Source organism: Manis pentadactyla, chromosome 2 (genome assembly GCF_030020395.1).
Source record: "Manis pentadactyla isolate mManPen7 chromosome 2, mManPen7.hap1, whole genome shotgun sequence".
Lineage (NCBI taxonomy): Eukaryota > Metazoa > Chordata > Mammalia > Pholidota > Manidae > Manis > Manis pentadactyla.
The window spans coordinates 215,060,245-215,080,486 of NC_080020.1; the positions used below are offsets into that span (position 1 = coordinate 215,060,245).

Sequence of the window (20,242 nt, forward strand, 5' to 3'; positions counted from 1 at the left end):
AAACAAGTCATAGCCCCTATGTTTTAGCTCTCCACTGGCACAATGAAAGGGTCTCCTGGGGATGAATTCAAAAAAAGTTTTCTGATATGTTATTTCAGTGTCTTGGAAATAGTGCTACTAGGGACAAAACCAAACATAATGTTATCTGGGGCAATGGGAAGTGTTTTCCATATGTATCTTGCATGGGATTTGAACATGACTACTGGAAAAACTGTGAATGGATAGCATTCTAATTTAGTTGAACACTGGAGGAAAATGCAGTCATGTGTTCACAGTAATGGTGGCAACAGGTTTTCTGTAGGAGGAGCTTAGGGCTGGCAATCTCGTGGGAAGAGAAAGAGAGAAGAGGCTCTTAGCGCTGCACTTGCAGACCCAGCGCACACTTGTATTTGGATGTAGCTTTACTTGGGGGCTTTGGGAGAGGGACAACACCTAAGCCACCACTTGATACCAGTACTGTCTGAGTAGTAGAGTGGCTTCACTGTTTTCATTTGCTCTTTCTATCTTTTCCCATTTTTCTACATATGAAAAATAGTAAGATCACATGTTTTCAAAAAGAAATAATATATTTGTATATGGAAAAGAAGTTGAAATATTCAACAAAATAGTGGCAGTGATTCTCTTTGGGGACAAGGTTAAGGAAGACTTCTACTTTCTGCTTTATTCATTTCTGTAATGTTTTAATTTAAAAATATTTTTAAAGCAATTTTTAATTACATTTGCTAGCCAGAAAAGGGTTTTTTGGTAACTATTATATTCTAAAGGCAGTAAACACACATTGCTGTTAGAATTTTCTCTGAAAATGTGGCCAATAGTGATTTCTGAGAAAAAATCTTTTAATTCATAGGAAAGCTAATGCATGGATAATAGGGTGAGAGCAAGATAAGCTATACAAAAGCTCTTGAGTGTCCTTCAGAGGAATAACTGGGGACTCAGCAGCCACTGGAGGAATGAATACCTTTCCAAACCTCAAATTCCCAACATGGGGAAGGTACCAGAGGTGAGAGGTAGCTGCTACCCAGGGACAACCTGTAGTCAAAGGCTTCTAGTTATTTCTCTTAGCTCACCTCCTGCCTTTCACAACCCAAATGCTGCTCAAGCTCCTGGGAAAGCGTCCTAGTAAGGCTGACTGGCAGCCCCTTTGGAAAGACTGTTAGAAGGGCTGTCAATTCCAGAAAACCAAGCTGAAAGCATTGTACAAATTAAGATGTTTCAGCTAACAGTTCTGGGAGCTCTAAAACAGCTAGTTATTCCCCTGTCCTGCCCAAAGAGGTTATGTGCTCCAAGCAACAAACAGCATAATTTCCACAGAACAGCTAGATGTTGGCGGAACAACCCAAGTTCAAATGATGAGCTTTAAAGATAATGCGGCAAATTGGACCTTCTTAAATACTCCTGACAGGGTCTGTCATATCATTGAGTTCCCAACACCTTCAAGGGGGCCTCAGAGGCACAAGTCCTCTTGACTTATACCTTCGACACATCCCGAAACTGCTCTGGGCCAGAGGAGTGCCTGGCTGGGTCTTACTAATGGAGCCTTTCAGACCACAGGAAGTCCTCTGGGCTATAGCCAGAGGCTTGTGACATCCAGGAAGGCACAGGGTACTCAGCCCACATGTTGTTAGGCTGGCTGGGTTCAGAAAGCTACCTTAGGAAGCAGACAGTTATCTGGAAGGGTTGGTGGCAGTGTGGCAGGTGCTGCAGGAAGGAAAGGAGTTCTGGAGTCTGCCCTGGGGATCCAGGGGGCTCCTGGGTCTGGGTCTAGTCACTCATACCCAGGGAATGGGAAATGCAGCCTGGGGACAGTCTATGCTCAACTAGTCACTTTTCTCTTTATGTAAGCACAGGTTACTGTGGTGGGTTCCATCCCTGAATAGCTCTGTCCCTATCTTACTGGGAATGTAACTGCTGAGGGAGGCTTATTGGGTAGGGTGGAGGTAGTGGTGCCCCCGCTGGGAGGAGCTGGTTTCCAGTGCCACTTCTGACCTGGAGTTGAGAAGCCAAAGAACTGCCCTTTCAGGTACTGCTGTCCATCTGAGATGAACTTGAGCGCTTTTGAGTTTACTGGTGAGGTTGCTAACCGCTAACTCCTAGGAACCCTGTCATAGAACAGGACCAAGTGCAACAAAATATGCCTCAGAAACCAACTCATTCAGCAATTATGTGTTGAACCTCAACTACTGCTACATCTTAGATGGTCAGTCAGTCTTGGTTCTTGACTTATGAAACTTGTTATCTAGTGAAATGAATAAAAGTAATCATACACATAACTATAATTATAATCACATTAAGTGCTACAGAGGAAAAATGCAGGGCTAGAATGTTTTGAAAGCAATGGTTTTTGACCTTTTAGTAAAAATACATTTTACCTTACAATCCAATATATATACAAAAACACACAGACATATAAAATAAAAAGTTTCATTAAACAATCTTTTACTAGAGTGATGCATGCTGATATTTTCTGGTCTATTCACTTAAAAAATGCTGGTTACAATCCAATAAAGTGATCTCACAACCAATTAATGTTTGTGATCCACAATTTGAAAAACCCTGTCATGGGTACCCAACCTGGAGTGGAGCTGGAGCAGAGGTCATGCAACATTTCCCTGAATGAATGACATTCAGGCCAAGACATGAGGTTAAGGAGAGTTAGCCCAAAAAGTCTAGGAATGAATGGCGGTGGAGGGAGCAGCACATACAAAGACCCCTCATTTTATAGGAAGGGAAACTGGGGATCAAGGAGGAGATGTGATTTGTTCAAGGTCACATAACCACAAGCCCCAGTCTCCTAACTCCAGGTTCAAGATTCTTCAGTGTATGGCAGCCTATCCCCAGTAACCTTCCTCTTCATTTAACTACTTATGGGCCAAGAGCTAATTATTCTCATCTAGGCTGATTAGAGAAAACAGAAAAGAACAGTGGCAGGAGGCTCTGCTTACAAAGAGTCTATTAAATTCTACATGCAAAACAATGCCTGCACCTTAGCTCCTACCCCACCTGGCTTGATGCCGGCACTGCAAACTGTTCCTTCCTGGGAGGGACTGGCAGGGAGCCATACTCCTGCTTAGTCTTAGCTTTAATGAGAATGTCCAGGCAAGGTTTAGACTCAGCTGAAGGCCCTGGAAAGAAGGCGGGGCACTGGCTCCAGCTCTTCCATCTCCCCATGTTGATGCCAGCACCTGGCTTTCCATGTGTTTTCACCTTGCTCAGTTCCTGCTATCAGCCCCTGAGACTGCTGGGCATGCATAGCGTGTACATGGCTCCCGCTGCACGGCATGAAGGTGATGTGAACCTGGCAAGTGAACTATCAGCCACAACCAAGGGTGTCAGTTAGGGTCAGGGTCAAAGTGGATGATCTAAGAAGACATGAGAAGGAGAGGGGTCAGAGGAGGGCAGGTTGGAGGTCAAAGTTCAACACAGGCAAGAGAGAAACAGGGCTGCTATATACAGCTGTACAAACTGCACAGAATACCCAGGGAGGGGATGAGTGAGGTTGAAATGGAACCCACATTCCACTCACAAAACTGTGTCTAGGCCAAGAGCTGTGCTGCCTGGAGAAGAACCTTCACCTACCAAGGCCAGGAAGGAATGGCTCAGTAGAGTTGGAAAAGCCAGACTCACACAACAGCACATCAAAGATACAACTGTCAAGCCAAGGCAGGCTTGGGCTCCTCAGGTTTTAGACACCACTGACATGTGGGTGGATAAGGGCTGGTGGTTGGGTTCTGCTCTGCAGTGACAAGCTGTGACCACAGGAGCTATTGGCTGACAAGCGGAGATGCCTCACAGTTCTGTGATCCTCCTCTGCCTTCATTTCTCCTTCATCAGACTCAGAGTAATCCACCCACACCCTGGAAGCACCACTCTACTCCTGAGTTTTAATTATTAGTTAAAATATGTTACTGGTAATACTTGCCCATGTTTAAAAAAATGCAAACATTATATAAAGGTAAACAATTAAAAGTAAAAACAGCCTCTTCCAAATTTTAAAATTAAAATCTTCCTGTCAGTAACCTTCTTTCTGCTAATCCTGCGTATTCCAAACCTGCTTTCTGTTCTCACTGGAGCCTGTAATGGCTCTGCCCTCGATTCCGCGGACAACCAGCACCTGAGTGCTTCCAGCTGCTTCCCTGCCATCTTAAAAGCTGCCTCCTCAGAAACCTGGTTCCACACATGCCAAGCAACCCTCCTATCTGGATGCTCTGCCACTCACTGTGCTTCTCCAGGCTGGAGGACTTCAGAGACAGCTCATTATTAATTCCTGGATCCAACTCGGCCCTCGCCCCTGCACAACAAGACTTCTATTCATCTCTCTTATGCCCAGGTTCACTTCTCACAGTGGCTGATTCAGACCTTCAAGACCTCACCCCCACCTCAGCAAGTAGCCTTGGCTTTATTTTACTGAGGAAAAGGTCTTAGTGGCGACCAGTCATCTCCCCTACTTCACCCTGCAAGTCAGGGGTAGAAAAGGCCATATGCTCTCTGCCTACCAGTCTCGGCAGAAGGGAGCCCTTCCCTCCCCTGCAGTTTCCCCCTTCCCTGGTGTTCTCAAGATTGTGCCTATTTGCTCCCTTTCTCTCTAGTACCTGAATTATTTTCCTCAAATAACTCCTTTTCACTTTTGCCAGCAAACATGCTCAGATCTCCTTATCAGAAATCTTCCAATACCAAACTCTTACTCTAATTTTAAGTTGGTTGGATCACCATGCTGAAAAATACATAATAAGCCTATTAAAAAAACAACAACATGGAAGCAACCTAAGTGTCCACTGATGATGGATAAAAGAAAATGTGGTATATGTATACAAGGCAATATTACTCAGGCATAAAGAGTTGGAAATCTTGCCATTTGTGACAACGTGGATGGACCTTGTGGGCCTTATGCTAAGTGATAGAAGTCAGAAGAACAAATACTGTATGATCTCACTTCTATGTAGAATCTAAAAAGACCAAAGGGAGAACAGACTGGTGGTTGTGAGAGGTGGGGAGGCCGGGTGCAAAATGGGTGAAGGTGGTCAAAAAGTACAAACTTCCAGTTAAAAAAAAAAAAATCCTGGAATATCATGTACAGCATGGTGACTACAGTTAATTATACTGTATTGTATATTTGAAAGTTGCTAGGAGAGCAGATCTTAAAAGTTCTCAGCGCAACAAAAAGCAATTTGTAACTATGGGTGGTGATGGATGTTCACTAGACTTATTGTGGTGACTATTTCCCAATATATACAAATATTGAATCATTATGTTGTACACCTGAAACTGATATGCTATATGTCAGTTATATCTCAACAGAAAATCCAACACTGTTTGTACCTTTTGCCTCTATATTTCCAGATCATGGGATATAGCCTGAAGAAATAACCCATAAAGGAAAAAGATAACTTGAACAGTGATGTTCAGAGCAAAGATATTTATACTGGCAAAATGTTGGAACTATCCCAATTGCACAATAAAAGATTGATGGTTAAGCATATTTTGGTATCAAAATAATGGAATACCTCAGGAGTAGGATATTTGAAGTGATAAATATATAGATTATATGGATATAGAGCAATCTACAGATGAGGCACATTTTAATACACAAAATTACATAAAAATGCACAGTGATAAAATGTTATAGAATTATATAAAGACATAAATAATAGAATTATAACAAAAAATGTCATCCTGCTGCTTCTGCTGGTTATTCCTTTTCTCTCCTTCCCTGTTGGCATTTTCTAGTGACCATCCTTTGCCTCTGTTCTCTCAACCCAATTTCCCCCTTAATGCTACCCAATCTTGCTCCCATTTCCAGTGTTTCACTGGACTGACACCCTCAGCAATCTTCATGATTTTTTTCTGGATAACCTGAAGTCTAGTTAAACCAGCAGCCCTGAAGCACTCTCCCTAACAACTCTTCCCTTGCCACTGAACCATCGTAACTTACCCCATCTCTTTGCTTTTTTTCCTAACTATGGATGATTCTCAAAGCTTAGTACTTAGAGCTCTGGTCTTAAACTCTGTGCCCAAGACCTCTGAAGAGATCCCCTTTCAGGGAAGCCATCCCTCATGGGCTGTGGATCCGGACCCACACCTACAGCTCAGTCCTAGCCTCACCATCAGCTTCTGGCTCTAGGTGATCACTCCACTTGGATGTCTCTGGTTGTCACCTCCAGTTCTCCATGTCTGAAATGAAACTTATCTCCAACTGTCTCTTCAACTTCCTAATGTCTGGTTAGTGTTACCAATGTCTCAAACTCCCACACTCTCAATTGGTAAGGGTGACCTGCTTGCAGTCCTCGTCACATCTGCCCCCTCCCAGTCATTCCTCTGCAGCTGCTATGCCTTTCCTTGTGGAAAGCCCTCTCTGGGCTCCTGTCCACTCAAAGCCTGCTCAGGTTCTACTTCCACCATGAAGTCTTTTCTGATTATCCAGTACACAATGATAGTTTCCTCTCATAATTCTTTTTGACTTCATACTATATAGTACTAATGACACACAACACACTGGTCTTTTCATTTCTTTTGCTTAAACCGTCTTGCTCCTCTGCCCTCTGGTGGGCAGCACACCCAGCCCCAGTGGGTCTCCCTCTTGGAAGCCTTCCCCAGTTCTACGGTCTCAAGGGCACTCTTCCTTCTGGGTTGCCAATGCACCCCTTCCCATCGCTGCTGGAGAACCCAGCCCCTTGAGTTGTAGTGACTTATATAATTTTGTGTCCAACTCTCTTACCAAAATGTTAGCTCAGTTCTTTAAGGGCAAAGACCATGTCTTCTACAGCAAAGCACCACAGATGTACTACTGAATCTGACGTTGTCACGTACACTAATCATTCCACACATCTTATCTTCCAAACCAGACTACAGTCTCCTTGAGGATGGGGGTCGAATCTCATTTGTTTTATGTCCCACAGTGACTAAGAATACAAAACAGCAAGAATTTGGAGAGTACTTGCTGAGAACATACTTAGAATAAAGCCCTGAGAAGACAATATGCAGATATAAATGAATAACCTATAAACCTGAAAACTTTACTTTCTGGGGAATACAAGTCTTATCAAGTCTCACAATACTGCACCTGCTATTTTGGGGCCAGCATAACACATCTCTGTACTTAGCAGTGGTCCTGTCACTTAAAGGTGTTAATAGGATGCCCAAACTGAGAGCTTTCAGCTGTGGACTCTGCCCATCTAAAATCAGAACAGATCAGAGGCTCAATCAGAGTTCCTGATAAGCAGGGAAGGGGATGGGGGTGGCGGCTGTCTGCCAATAGTCTGGTGTTGCAGAAAAGTCTGGCTGTACAGTACATATGACTCCACCAGAAATAAGTCTTCAGTGGAACACTCCTCATAATAAGGGATATATAATTTCATCCAGTGGTCCAAGGCCTGCAGCTTTCACGTGGCACAAGTTAGTAAACTATGATCTTGCTGACTCAAGCAGCTAAGATTTCATTTCTTACCAGTCAGGAAACACCATTTAAATTACAAGGTGACCAGGACAAAAACGCCCTCAAGAGAAGGCAAATGCTTCTCTGACAGTCACTCTCTCCAAGAGGGGGAGCACCTCCAGCTAGCCAGACCGAAGACTTGTTCACTGATAAGCCAAGGCGCTGGGAAGGCCTCCACCCCATCTGGGTCAAGTGTTTGGGTAGTCAGAACCCTTTGGAAGAAGAGGCAGATCCTGCTTAGCAAACATTTATTGTAGCACAGGTTGAGCTCTGTGATGGGCCATCTGTCCCTCAGTTCTAGGTCCCAGATCCCCAGTTGTCAGAGCTGGGCAGACACCACCACTGGTAGAAGGCAGCTATCAGTTTACGGGACTGGCCATCAAGGCAATGTGCAATGTATGTGTGTGGATGGGCAAGATGAAAGTGAGGGGGTGGCTGCCGGGCCAGTCCCTCCTTTCACAGCCAATAGCTCCAGGGACTTGGTGCAGCAAGGACAGAGCTGCCCAGCCTGTCCCTGCAGAAGGCTTCTGCCTGTCAGGTGAGCACCTAGCCTTCTCCATCCTTGGAAGAAAAAGGGCCTCTGAGCTGATCGCTGAACAGAATATGGTCAAAGGCAAAGGGAGGAGGGAGGCTGCAGCAGGCCTGGGCACAGTCTTCAAAACAGATAGTTCAGATAGGTACACAACCACAAAACATGAGCGAGCCTCAAATAAGGCTCCCACAACTCCGGGGAACTGGGAATCCAGAGACTCAGAAAAGATGGGGAAAGACAGTCTACCCAAAACAGACCCCTGTGGTATACAGGGTTTTACTGAAACCTTCTGATAAATTTAAACAGCAAAAGTTAAGAGGTAGAGAAATCTATCTTAAGACACTTTCTTTTCATGAATTTTCTTACATCTCATTTGAGTCAAGAGAAAATACTTTATTTGGATGATGGACTTGGCAGTTTCTTGGCTGTTTTTAAGTCACATGTAATAATACACAATAATACAGTACGCATGCTCTCTCTCAAAGAAGAAATGAAATAGAATCTAAAGAAATATCTTTGAGAAATGTTTACCATTAGTCATGACAATAGTGAAACAAAATAATCATTAAAAAATTAAATACCTTGTGATTTTCTTAGAGATTGCTCTACTACATGGAATCTGATTTAAAATTTTTAAAATAAAATTTAATGCAGAAAGTATGGAAAACACTGAAAAGCATTAAGAAAAAAAGCCATTCATTTCTAATACCATTATTTAAAGATAATCACATTTTGTAGTTTTCTAGTACCTTTTCATGTTTTTCTTTATAAAAATGGTATCATTTAGCAGCAGACTCACAGAACCCAAGAATGGACTAAAAGTTACCAAAGGGAAAGGGACTGGGGAGGATGGGTGGGAAGGGAGGGATAAGAGGCATTACAATTAGCACATATAATGTAGTGGGGGCATGGGGAAGGCAGTACAACACAGAGAAGACAAGTAGTGATTCTACAGCATCTTACTATGTTGATGGACAGTGACTGTAATGAGGTATGTGGGGGGGACTTGATAATGGGGGAAGTCTAGTAACCAGAATGTCTAGTAACCAGAATGTTGCTCATGTAATTGTACATTAATGATACCAAAAAAAAAATGGTATTCTCACCATATTTTTTTTACTTATTATATCACAATTTTCTGACATCAATATCTACAAGGTTTTAATGCCTGTGCAATATTTTATCCAGGTGAACCTGACCAATTCTAATTGCTAACCCTTTTGGTTATTTTAACTGATATTAATAAACAGTTGCATTAATAAAAATCCTTGACAAGTATTTTTATAGACACCTCTGATTTTATAAATATTCCTGGAATGGCAATTTCTGATCTAAGGATATAGGTCCTTTTAAGGCTTTTGATATACATTGTCAAAGTTACTGGGCAAATTTGAAGCCATGGTTTTTGCTTGGTTATTTTAAATGTATCACACAAGTGGTATGTATCTCCTATATATAGGAAATAGTTTCAGGAAAAAAATCATTTTACACAGGGTCAAACATTTTAGATAGGCCAAGTCTTTATTTACTTCAGGCAAATGAAGCATCCAGAGCTCAAAATACTGATGTTCTGTTATACCAGCTTAGCAAAGTTGGTAGGGCATGATGCTAGGAGAACAAGATAAAGGGCTTAGGCCAGTATTGGCCTGTCTACACTCTACACAGAGGAAAAAACATCCCTGGCTGTAGGATGCCACATCAACTTTGGCCAACTGTCACACAAATTTGTACTCTTGGCCAAAGGGAGAATTGGGTGATGGAATGTGGATTACTCAGCATAAACCCATCCTCATTCCTGGGTAAGCAAGACAAAGCACGTGTCCAAACGATAGGTGTGTCATCTTTCTATAATAAATAGGACATCTGGTTAGTAAATGCAATTGAGCAATTTACGAGAAAATTAAAGCTCAATAATACTTAACAATTTTGTCATAGTTTTTCAGTAATTCCTAGAGAAGAAGTGATTCCTAAATCACTGTGTGAATGGTGTGCTCTATCAGCCGGGTCTGATCTAAAATGCAGCTACTGTAACAGTGCATCAGCATTTCACCTGGGGTTCCTTTGGACTTCAAGCAAGGAACCCCTTGCTTGATGTGAAGTACAGGGCATGGATTTTTCATAAAGGTCATTTGGTCAGATTTTCATCAATAGTTGAAAATTAAGTTAGCTTATTACAATAATAAGGGTTATTTCAACTGGTCAAGAGAAGGAGAGGACTCCTCTTAAGAAGGGAATGAAAAGACTAGGAAGAGGTGGTGAGGTAGGAAGTCAAATGAAGTATCCTGGGCTTCCAGGGAAGCAGACACTTTGGAGGGTCCTGCCCTCGCTTAAGAGCCTGGTTTGGGGCAAACTAACCTGGATGCTGTAAGGAAGTGGCCTAACCCTATTTGCCCCATTCATTGGAAGTGCCAAGTAAAGGTAACTGGTTCATTTATACCAAAATATACTTATGGAAGAACCACCACTACCAACTCTACTGGTCTTCGTTAAATTACAAAAGCATGCATGCTTCTAATAATTCATATACAGAAGCATATAAAGTAAAAGTTCCCCTTTGGGTCTCCCTTTCCCTCCTCTCAATTTCGTCTTCCCAAGGTAAAACCTATTGTGTTTATCTGTTCAGTCCTCAGATGCCTAGATATGAGTGTTTTCTTCCCAAATGAAATCAGGAATTTAAGTTCATTTGTGTTCCACCTGAATGGCTTCCCCTGGCTCCTTAGTTACTTGGTAGTCTCTGCCTTGACCCCATCTAGAACTGCTGCCGTCCAAAACGACCTCCCTTTACTTCCTCTCGCTCGTGAGGAGGTTTCCCTCCTAAGACAGATGCTCCTTTCCTTGGCCCTCCAGATCTCGTGGAGGCAGAAGCTGAACTGAGCAAAGTCACTGACTGAAGCTGCGCCTCTAATAGTAGAGAAAGTGAATGAAGGCCATGTGAGCTTTACTCACAAGGGAGAGCTCAGCATCTTTTCTATTTCAAATTAAGATTACTCCCCAGACTGGCCTCCTCAGCTGGAGGCCTGACTGCCCCCACAACACACACAAACACACCCAGTCTGTGCTTTCCTAGTCAACTGCTCCTGCCCCGCCAGTCTTTCAGATAACCAGGTCAGCTGAATACATGGAGACAAAGGGGCATTTCATATACTCCTATTTTGGCAGCTGAAATAGCACTGCAGGTGCCAGGTCCTCACAGGACAAATCTCTGTGCAGGTCAAACACACTGACAAGGCTACTGGGAAATGGGGGCTGCTGAATTGAGGGTCCAAGATGGACTTAAGTTACAATAAAATTTTGAAAGCATTATTTTTTATTTCATACTTTTGTAATATGAAATGATGGTTGCTATCTCTTATCAGGAGGTACTCTACATACTTTCATTCAATCCTCACAGCCACCCTGTAAAACAGATGGTTATCATCCCAGCTTGCAGGTGAGGAAATTGACTCTCAGAGATTCCTTAACTCACCCAAGGTCACACAACCAGGAAGTGGCAGGACTGAGACTTGAACTCAGGTCCATCTGCTTCCAGAGGCCCAACCACCTCACCTTCTCAAGGATAAGGACTGGCACTCTCTACAGCTTCCAGGAACTAATGATGGTTGCCTTCTGGGAGCTGGAAGATAATCCAGTTTATTCCTCCTCTCTGCCCCCTCTCAGCCCTTTCCACCTTGCTTCCTGGAATGCAGAAGCTCACAGATAAGAGATGGAGAAGATTTCCAACACCCACCCTTACATTTGCTTTAGGTTAGATGATGCAAATTTTAAAAAGAAAAACTTTCCTGAAGTTGGAATGTGTGAGCAAAAATTGTTTTTTTAAGGTGGCAAAAATAAATGTCTAATTAGACAGTGTGACACTAAATTTCACCTGGCTTTGCAACATCTGTGACAATAAAACAAGCCCTTGTCCACAGGGCTAATTACAGACTACTAAATGACTTTTAATAAAACTCTCTGTAATATTAAACATGAGGGATGAAGCAATATCGGATTGTAGAATAGCTCTAGTCTGGAAATCTAGGTTCTAATTCTGACTCAGCCACTAATAACCACCAACATCTAGTTGCATGGTGTTCATTACAGTTTACTAAGTGTTTTCACATACTTTCTATATTAGATGGGTGACCTCGGGCAAGTCACTTAACTCGTGGTGTCTTGTGTCAAAATCTGTAAATGAGAATACTGAACTGCACCATCTGATGTCCCCTCTGCTTCTAACATCCTATAGGTGGAGGACATATGCTTTAGGATCTTTACAAATATGTCTGTAAACATATCAGGGCAGATACACTCTGGTATAGAAAAACTATATTTTCTGTTCAGCTTCTGAAAGATTTTACCTGGCTAAATTCAGGCATAGCTCATAAGACATCTGCTACCAAGCCAGTTGGCTCAGCTTCTGAAGGGCGCCCTATTAAGACCTTGGGTTGGATTCCTACATAGGAACTTTCTTCTGTTCAATAGTCAACTACTGTGCCTAACTCCAATCATCTGACACACATAATCCTTAAAGTAGACTGCTGGCTTGGGGGAAGGACTTGAAGAAATCTGTCCTCACAGTGCGTATAATCTCAGGATGGTAGGTTAGTAACAGCATTGTCACACACCCAGGAATGTTATAAATATTACTCTTCCTCAGTTCTAAGACACCCAAATCCCTCCTCAAGAAGTTTGCTACTTTCTGGCTATTTTAATGTGCCTGAAATTAGGATGCACCTTAGAATTAACATATACATCTTGATCTGGTAGTGCTGAATTATTTTACCTAACAGCTATTGGTAAATTGCTGGTGTGTCTTAGAATCAAGGAACTGTTGTGCTACAAAACCATAACATAGATTACATAGATTAGGTCTAACTTGGTTCAAATCATGTCCCTCTCCCTGATCTGAACAATTACATTCAGTAACGACTGGGTAGGTGGTGGGCAAGACTCAGGTCCTGTTTCCCAACAGTAGCAGTTTAAAAGGCATTCCATCATTATCTCATAAAACACTGGTACGGATTTCAAAGGCAAATTAACCCATATAAAAACCACTGTGATGCTCTGAAAATGGACTGTCCCACAGCAAAGTGGAAAGGGAACATTTTACTCACACCCTCCTGATCTATCTAGTCTTGACACATTTTCTTGCTTCTTAATTCACAACCCTCCACCCCAGTAATATCGCTGATTCCCAAAATACACTCCACCCAGGAGGAGCAGCTCTCCAGCACAGCTGTCTGCTCCTGCCCTGCTTGGGTATTTCAGTGAGCTATGTGACACAGAGGACCACATAGAAGGAATGTAACTCTCGGGCCCCACAGTTCCCATCGCCCCACGGGCAGGTGCACCCCGCCAAACCCCAGACTGGCATTTGAAACAGAAGAAACTGCACTGTTGCCTGGGGGCTGTAGTTGCCCTGAACTTCATCTCTGTGTTTAAAACTAGGGCGACAGCCGTCTTCACGACTGTAAACTAATCTGATGGGCATGGGGGTGGGGAGTCGTTCAGAGGAGGCTGCCAACAGGCCATGATTGAGCAAAGTCAAGGAGCAAAATCGTTATTTCTCACTATTTACAATCCCAGAAATTCTCAATTAGTGGGTCCTTTACCATGATTTTTAGAAATGAGCCATCTACTCCTTTTGCTGCCCGCAGTGAATAACCCAAAGCCTCTTGTACAGTTTAACTGGCTGATATTTACACATATTTTCTAACAGTACTCTGAAGTCTGTTGAGCCAAAATAATCAAAGAAGTTGGCAATGAGGTACACACACAGTAGTTAAGAGCCTCGAGTTGAGGCATGTTTATTAAGAGCCAGCTCCTGAGTGTGAGCACTAACTCTGACTTCTGCTGGAAAAAGAAAATAGTTTGGGATCTTCTATTCCAAGATCAAGGAATGCCAAGATGGGCAGGTGATGGGTAGCCAACATAACCCAGGGAATTGTCCAAAGATGCTAGAACCCTGTCAGGTGACAGCCCTCACTAAGACTCACAGCTGTAAGAGGCAGGGATACTGGCCTGAGACCTACACCATGGAGAAATCTAAGTTCTTCCCCTTCTACTCTGTACACCTTATGTTAAAACCCACTATTCCCTAGCGGGCCAGCACATGGAATTTACAGGTATCAGAGAGCAAGTCTGCCACAAACCCTCAACATACAAACAGTAGCACTTGCTATGGTATCAGGCCTATTTCCAAGCCTCACAGTGTTCCAGGGTTGTATTGAGAGAAAAAAAATGTATTTTAAAAGAGTACTGCAAGATGCTTATTCATAACAACACACCGGAAGCGCAGGAACTTCAGCTCCCAAACGCAACCTTTTCCTCCCTCCCTCCACTAGCTCTAGTCCCTCACCACAGTACCAGCCAAGGCAATCGCTCAGCCCACTAGAAGGCCACCGTGCCCTAGCTGGTGCCCAATGAACAGTAGCTTATCACAATGTGGCTGAATCCTCGGCAAAATCTATTCCGAAAGCCCCACAAGCTATTAGCAGTCAGTTAGAATTGTCCAGACCTGCTTCCCACACCAGCCAGGGCAGGAGCGTGTGGGTAAGAAACCTGAGGCTCCAAGATTTGGGAGGGCATAAGGTGCCCCCACCGCCAAGATGCCCCTCGCTCTCTCCCTTGTCACTGTTTCTCTGGCTTATCATTGGAGAAAACCGAGAGGCCGGGGATGTGAGGCCCCAAAGGGGTAAGAAGCGGCAAGGGCGGACAGGAGGCAGTTAGGGGGGGAGATCAGTCCGGGGAGGAGGTACCGTGGCGCCGAATCTAGTGGGGGAAGGACCCCCCGAGGTGGGTCTGGAGGGAGGGAGGGCAGGGGGAGTGGCCCGGGAGGCCTGACTGCTGAGGCCGCAGAAAGCCCAGGAGAGTGGGATGGAGGACGGGGGCTGGCTGTGGTGAGACGCGGTTGGGGCGCGGGGGCGCGGCTGGGGAGGCGAGGGGGCAGCCCGGTTCCCCTCCCCCAGACCGGGCCCGGGCCTCCCGCTGACTCAGCCCCACGGCGTCCGTCGCCTCGGCCCGGACTCACAGTGCGCGAGGCTGCTCCGGCGGAGGCGGCGGGGGAGGGGGGACAGGCGGCGGGGCGCTGCGGCTGAGGCTGCGGCTCCGGCCGGTGGCTCCGGGGCGGAGGGTCTTAGCAGAGGCCGCCGCGGTCCCCGGCTTCAACGCTCAGAGACTGCGGGGGAAGAGAGCACTGCGCAGGCGCGATGCGGCCTCCGCTGTCAGTCCGAGCGGGGCGGGGCCAGGGCACCCGCCGTCGCCAAGGCAACTGGGCGACAGGGGAAGGACAGCCCCTACCTCCACCTTGTCTTAGCAACGGCGGCGGGAGGTGGGGGGCGACGAGAACAGTCCCTCTAGATTGCCGTAGCAGCAAGGACAAGGACCCGCCTGACAAATTTACGGCGGTACCGAGGGAGCGCCCTTACCTCGTCACCATGGCAACTGGGAACAGCCCCTTCCTTTTTCCTTAGCAACAGGGTAACAATTCCTCCAACCCGTCTAACTGAGCACAGAAGGAACAACCATTCACACCTGATTCCATAGTAGTCAGATGACGGATTCTTATCTGTTTCACGGCTACTCCAAAGGAAATTGAGTAATAAAAGTAACTCAGTAGTTGAGGCTGGGTTTTATCTCCTGTTTGGGTTTATGGCTTTCAATCACAGCCTGTTACTCTAATCCCCAAATTCAATTTTCTACTGTGTTACACATTCCTTTTCGTCTCCTACCAAAAAGTCTATACCTTTACCCCTAAATCGAGCTAACAAAATCGTCTATGTATACACATATCACTTGAGTTTTTATCAACCTTATTGTCTTGCTCTCAATGTGCTGATAAACAATTCTTGTTTCTTCATCTTCCATTAGCTGGTTTACATTCTACCTCCCCCCTTGATATGCTCATTGGTGTTCCCAAATTCCCTATTCCAAGTGCTTTTATGGATCCTCTCAGTTCTTCTAGATCCCTCCTCTTCTTGTCCAGTGTGTCCTTGTCCTCCAGTGCTCTGTGCAGGGCTCCACTATGCTTACCTGCTTTGGGATTTCATCAGCCTGGTTCTCTTTGTGCCGATGACTCCTGGTTCTTCCTCTCCCAGCCCTGATTCCCATGTCTTGGGGTCACCTCTGTACCCACCTTGTACAAACCTCCTTAATTACCTCCTACAGTATTGTCATTGGTTTACATGTCTCTCCCCAGTCAGACTATAGGCACCTTGCAGGCAGGAATTCTGTCTTATCATCAGCTTCCTTGGCATCTTACAGAGAAATGTGATGAATAACAAAGTTCCAATAAGTGTTCATGTAATTGAATCAAGGGAAGACAACGATTTTCTTCAAAGATTCTTCAAAGACTTTCTTTGACCCCAAATAAATGGGTGAAGGGGGGCAAAAGGCAAAGAGATAAAAAGAAAAAAAAGATGTCCATTCTTCACTTTTTCTGACCTAACTGCCTCAGAGTCTCAAACAATATTTTCCTTATGATCTTCACACTCATGTAATATTTGAGTACTATTGCTGCTATTCTAACTCTCCCACTCCTTTAGCTCTCCATCTTAATGCCTAAACTCTAGTCATCTATTAATTGAGACTTTGGCTTTCTCTATTTCCTGAATCCTCACCTCTAGCTACTCTTTCTTGTACACTATCCCAAATGTTTCCACTAAAGTGAATTTCCTCACCAGGTGCTGACCTCCTCCATGACTCCTGGCACCCTCTATAATCAGAGAGAGCTCTCTACACCTTACCACTCTATCATCTGACCCTGCTTGGATGGAGCCCTCTCAGTGAACATCACTGGATTCTACTGGGCTTGTTGACATGCTAGAGTTGCTGCTTTCTCTTCGAATGACTCAGAAGTAAGAATTCATAGGCTAGCATTCTTTTTCAAGTCCCTCCATCTCACTCCCAGAGATTCTGCTCCACGACTATTGATGTCAAAGTACTTTGAGCCCATTTTCTCAGGGGAGGAGAAGGCAGCTGATTACAAATAGAGTAAGAAAAGACAGGGACTCACCATATGCTAAGTCCAGACCCTTTCCTCCCATCCAAGACAAATTTCAGAAAGGAGAGGGTTCCTTGTAGAATGTAATTCCCAGGACAAATCAAGGGGTTAGGAGAGTGAAAATCCAGGCTACACTTTTTCCTAGCCACAGAGTTGGAGAACAAGCTGTTCCTAGCTTTATCTACAGGGTATCCAGGTGCTGCAGAGATGAGGGGAAAATTTCAGAGTCAATTTATTTTGCTTCCCCATCCCAAAGTTCTGGCTCAGCTCCATGATTGTAGGTGTTGACTTGTGTGATATAGACTGCCAGGAGTAATCCTAAGAAAATCCGAACTGTGATCTTTGTAGCCCCACCCATTCATTACACATGGGATAGAGGACCATTCTACACAGAATTCCTGTATACTTGCCACACAAATTCTACACATGTTAATATTTTACCACGTGCCAGTTATCTATTGCTACGAAACAAACTACTCCAACTTAGTGGTTTAAAACAATACTTATTTAATTATCTCCATTTCTGTGGGATGGGAATTCAGGAAGAGCTCAGCTGGGTGGTTCTGAGAGGGTTTGACTCTTTTTGTGTTGTTTCAGAGCTGCCTTTCTCACTACATGGTGGCTGAAAAAAAAATGATATATGTCTACCTAATATCAAAAGGGAGGGACCATAGACCCCACTGTTTAATGGGCGGAATGTCCAAGTCCCACAATAAGAGCATGTGGATAGGAGATATTGTTTAAGTCATCTTTGGAAAAATATGATCTGCCACACCCTACCCTCCAATGACAACAATTTATGTTCCACTCAATACAAAATATATTTATTCCCTTCCTCAAGACCCCCACGTCTCATTCCATGACAGCACCAACTTGAAGTCCACTATCTAAATCAGGTCCTGACGTGGCTATGAATGCTCAGGTCCAGTTTCTTGGCTATAACTCTGTGAGTACGAGTCCTCTTGACCTGCAGACCTGTGAAATAAAGAGGCACATATCTGCCTCATACACACCCAGTATACATTAGTAGTAGAGGCACAGGATAATTGCTATGGATATTATCATTTTAAAAAGGAGAAAAACAGAAGGCACACATAGCAGTTTCTAGTTCACAGAGATTCTGAAATCTAGCCGGGCTCATGTTGTCAGTTCTTGGTTTAGGGCTTGGACCTGCTCTTGGTTGTTTTAATCAGTGTTGACATGGGTTTCCCCCAAGTAGGTTATAATCCTTTCCTAGGATTATTTGTTTTAATGAGCAATTTGTCACAGGTTTGGCTGGTGGAAGAAACTTCAGGTTGGCTCCCGTGTCCTTTGGATTTGTCCCCATCATTCTTTGAACATTTCTTTGCTTTCTGACACAAGATGTTCTGGGCTCATTGTGTGCTTTCCCTGCTTCAGCCCTAGAATTGGCTATTCAGCAGGGAATCATGGTTCTCCTGACTTTTTGAATTCATTTCCCATTCTCCCTTGCTCTCTAAATCTGCCTTTGAACATTGATGATTCCTAGGGTTCCCATATCATTCTCCTCTCTCCTCCCTCTGTGCGGACTCCCTGAGTGGTCTCACCTATTCCCATGACTGCTGGACCTGTATCTCCAGTCGGATCTCCCAACTGTCAGACCCGTTTATATAATTTCCATCTAGATATTTCCAACCCTATTTCCCTTAGGCACCTCAAACTCAGTGGGCTTAAATTAAGCTTATTTATCCCCCCTGCCAGAACTGCCCTATGGTCCCTATTTTTATTAATGGCATCACTACGTGAGAAAAACCTGAGGGTGGTCCATTCCCACATCTCCCCAACTCTATACCAATACTATTAATACCACTTTTAAATGTCTCTCAGGTTCGTTCTCCTTCTTTCTCTCTATTACCTTACAGTCTGTTGCCTGGGTGATTGTAGTCTCCCACTGGGTCTCTCTGCCTCCAGGCTCTCCGATCTCTGGTCCATCCTGACACTACTGCTAGAAGATAAATCTTATCATATAATTCCTCTGCTTAAATCCCTATGGCTGTCCTCAAATTGGCTGAAGCAACTTCTGGGCATGGAGGATTCATGTAAGAAAACAGAGGGAAGGAGCTATAGAATAGTTACATCTTCCTCAAGTATAAATTTTATTTAGAGATTCAGGAAAACAACATTTAAAAATATTCAAACAGACGTATGATGAAGCAGAATGCAAGAATCACATGAGATTAAAGAAAGACTTTTAAAGAGAGTTTGAGCTCAAGACACCTCCATGTCTATGCTATCCACTGCCTTTTGGGGTACATCAGTTCAAAATTCGAGGAATGCTGGCTTGAAGGATAGAAGTTCAGACCCCTTCCTGAGGTGGACAAGCTCTGTTATAATCTGGCCCCTACCATTTCACTTCATCTTCCACTCCTTTTATGCCTGCCAACCTCATTACCTCTCACCATATATGGCAGCCACAGAGAGCAAGCACTTACCATTGGCCAAGCCTGCAGTTCTGTTGCATGGCTGAGCCTGAGTTATGGGGTTCACCTTGCTTGGAGCTCTCCTTTCCCTTCATTAGGCAAACTGTTACTCTTTCTCCAGGGTCAGCCTTTGTATCATCTTCTCTGCTGTGGACTTCTCCCAGAGAGGTGACTTGCGCTCCCTGGCCCTGGTGTGTCCTTTATGATGGTCCTCCATCACCTTGTGCCACCACGTTTGTTCACATCTCTCCTCACCGGAGGTCCTCACCCTCAAAAGACCATTTACTATTTTACATTTATATTCTCAGCACTTCGAATGAGACTAAAACCAGCCAAACACCTTAAAAAGAGTCTGACCTTTTGGTGCTTTTCCCGGGGTGACTGGGGAAGCCAAGTGGTGGAGGGAGTCTAAGGGAGTGGGTTAACTCTGGCTGGTGGCGGGTTAGATTTTAGACTGAAATATTGGGCTCCCTGCTGGCTGTGAGTAGAGGCAGGGAGGAGCTGCTATGTGGTAACTGTTACCAACAGTGTTCATTATTCATTTGAAACTAGCTCAAAGTGGAACAGGGCACTCAGCTAGGACTAATTCCCACATATAGGAAACCTTTGGCGTGGTTTTAAAATTCACAAGGGACTCCATGAGCAATACATAATTTTGCTGGGGAATCAAGGGTAATCACATGACTAGAAGCAGGTAAGACCTTATCTAGAGAGGGACTATAACCCTCCATCCTGCTGAGCTACAAAGCACTGGGTCCAGTACTTCCTGGCAATGTGACCTTGGGCCTTGGTTTTTCTCATCTGTTGTTGTGATACTCAAATGAGATACTGTATGAAAAATGCCTGGCAGTGCTTGATACAAG

At 44.3% G+C, this 20,242-nt stretch overlaps 1 protein-coding gene across 2 annotated transcripts in view; it reads right to left on the minus strand.

Moving 5' to 3' along the window:
* The window catches only part of MAPRE3 (microtubule associated protein RP/EB family member 3), a 47,292-nt gene extending 32,148 nt beyond the window's left edge, over window positions 1-15,144 (minus strand). The window contains exon 1 of one of the 2 annotated variants that reach the window (XM_036903424.2): window positions 14,971-15,144. The gene's annotated coding sequence lies outside the window, so the exon portion shown is untranslated. The remainder of the gene's footprint in view (window positions 1-14,970) is intronic. The other variant, XM_036903425.2, reaches the window with a different exon arrangement.
* Between the last annotated feature and the right edge of the window lie 5,098 nt (window positions 15,145-20,242).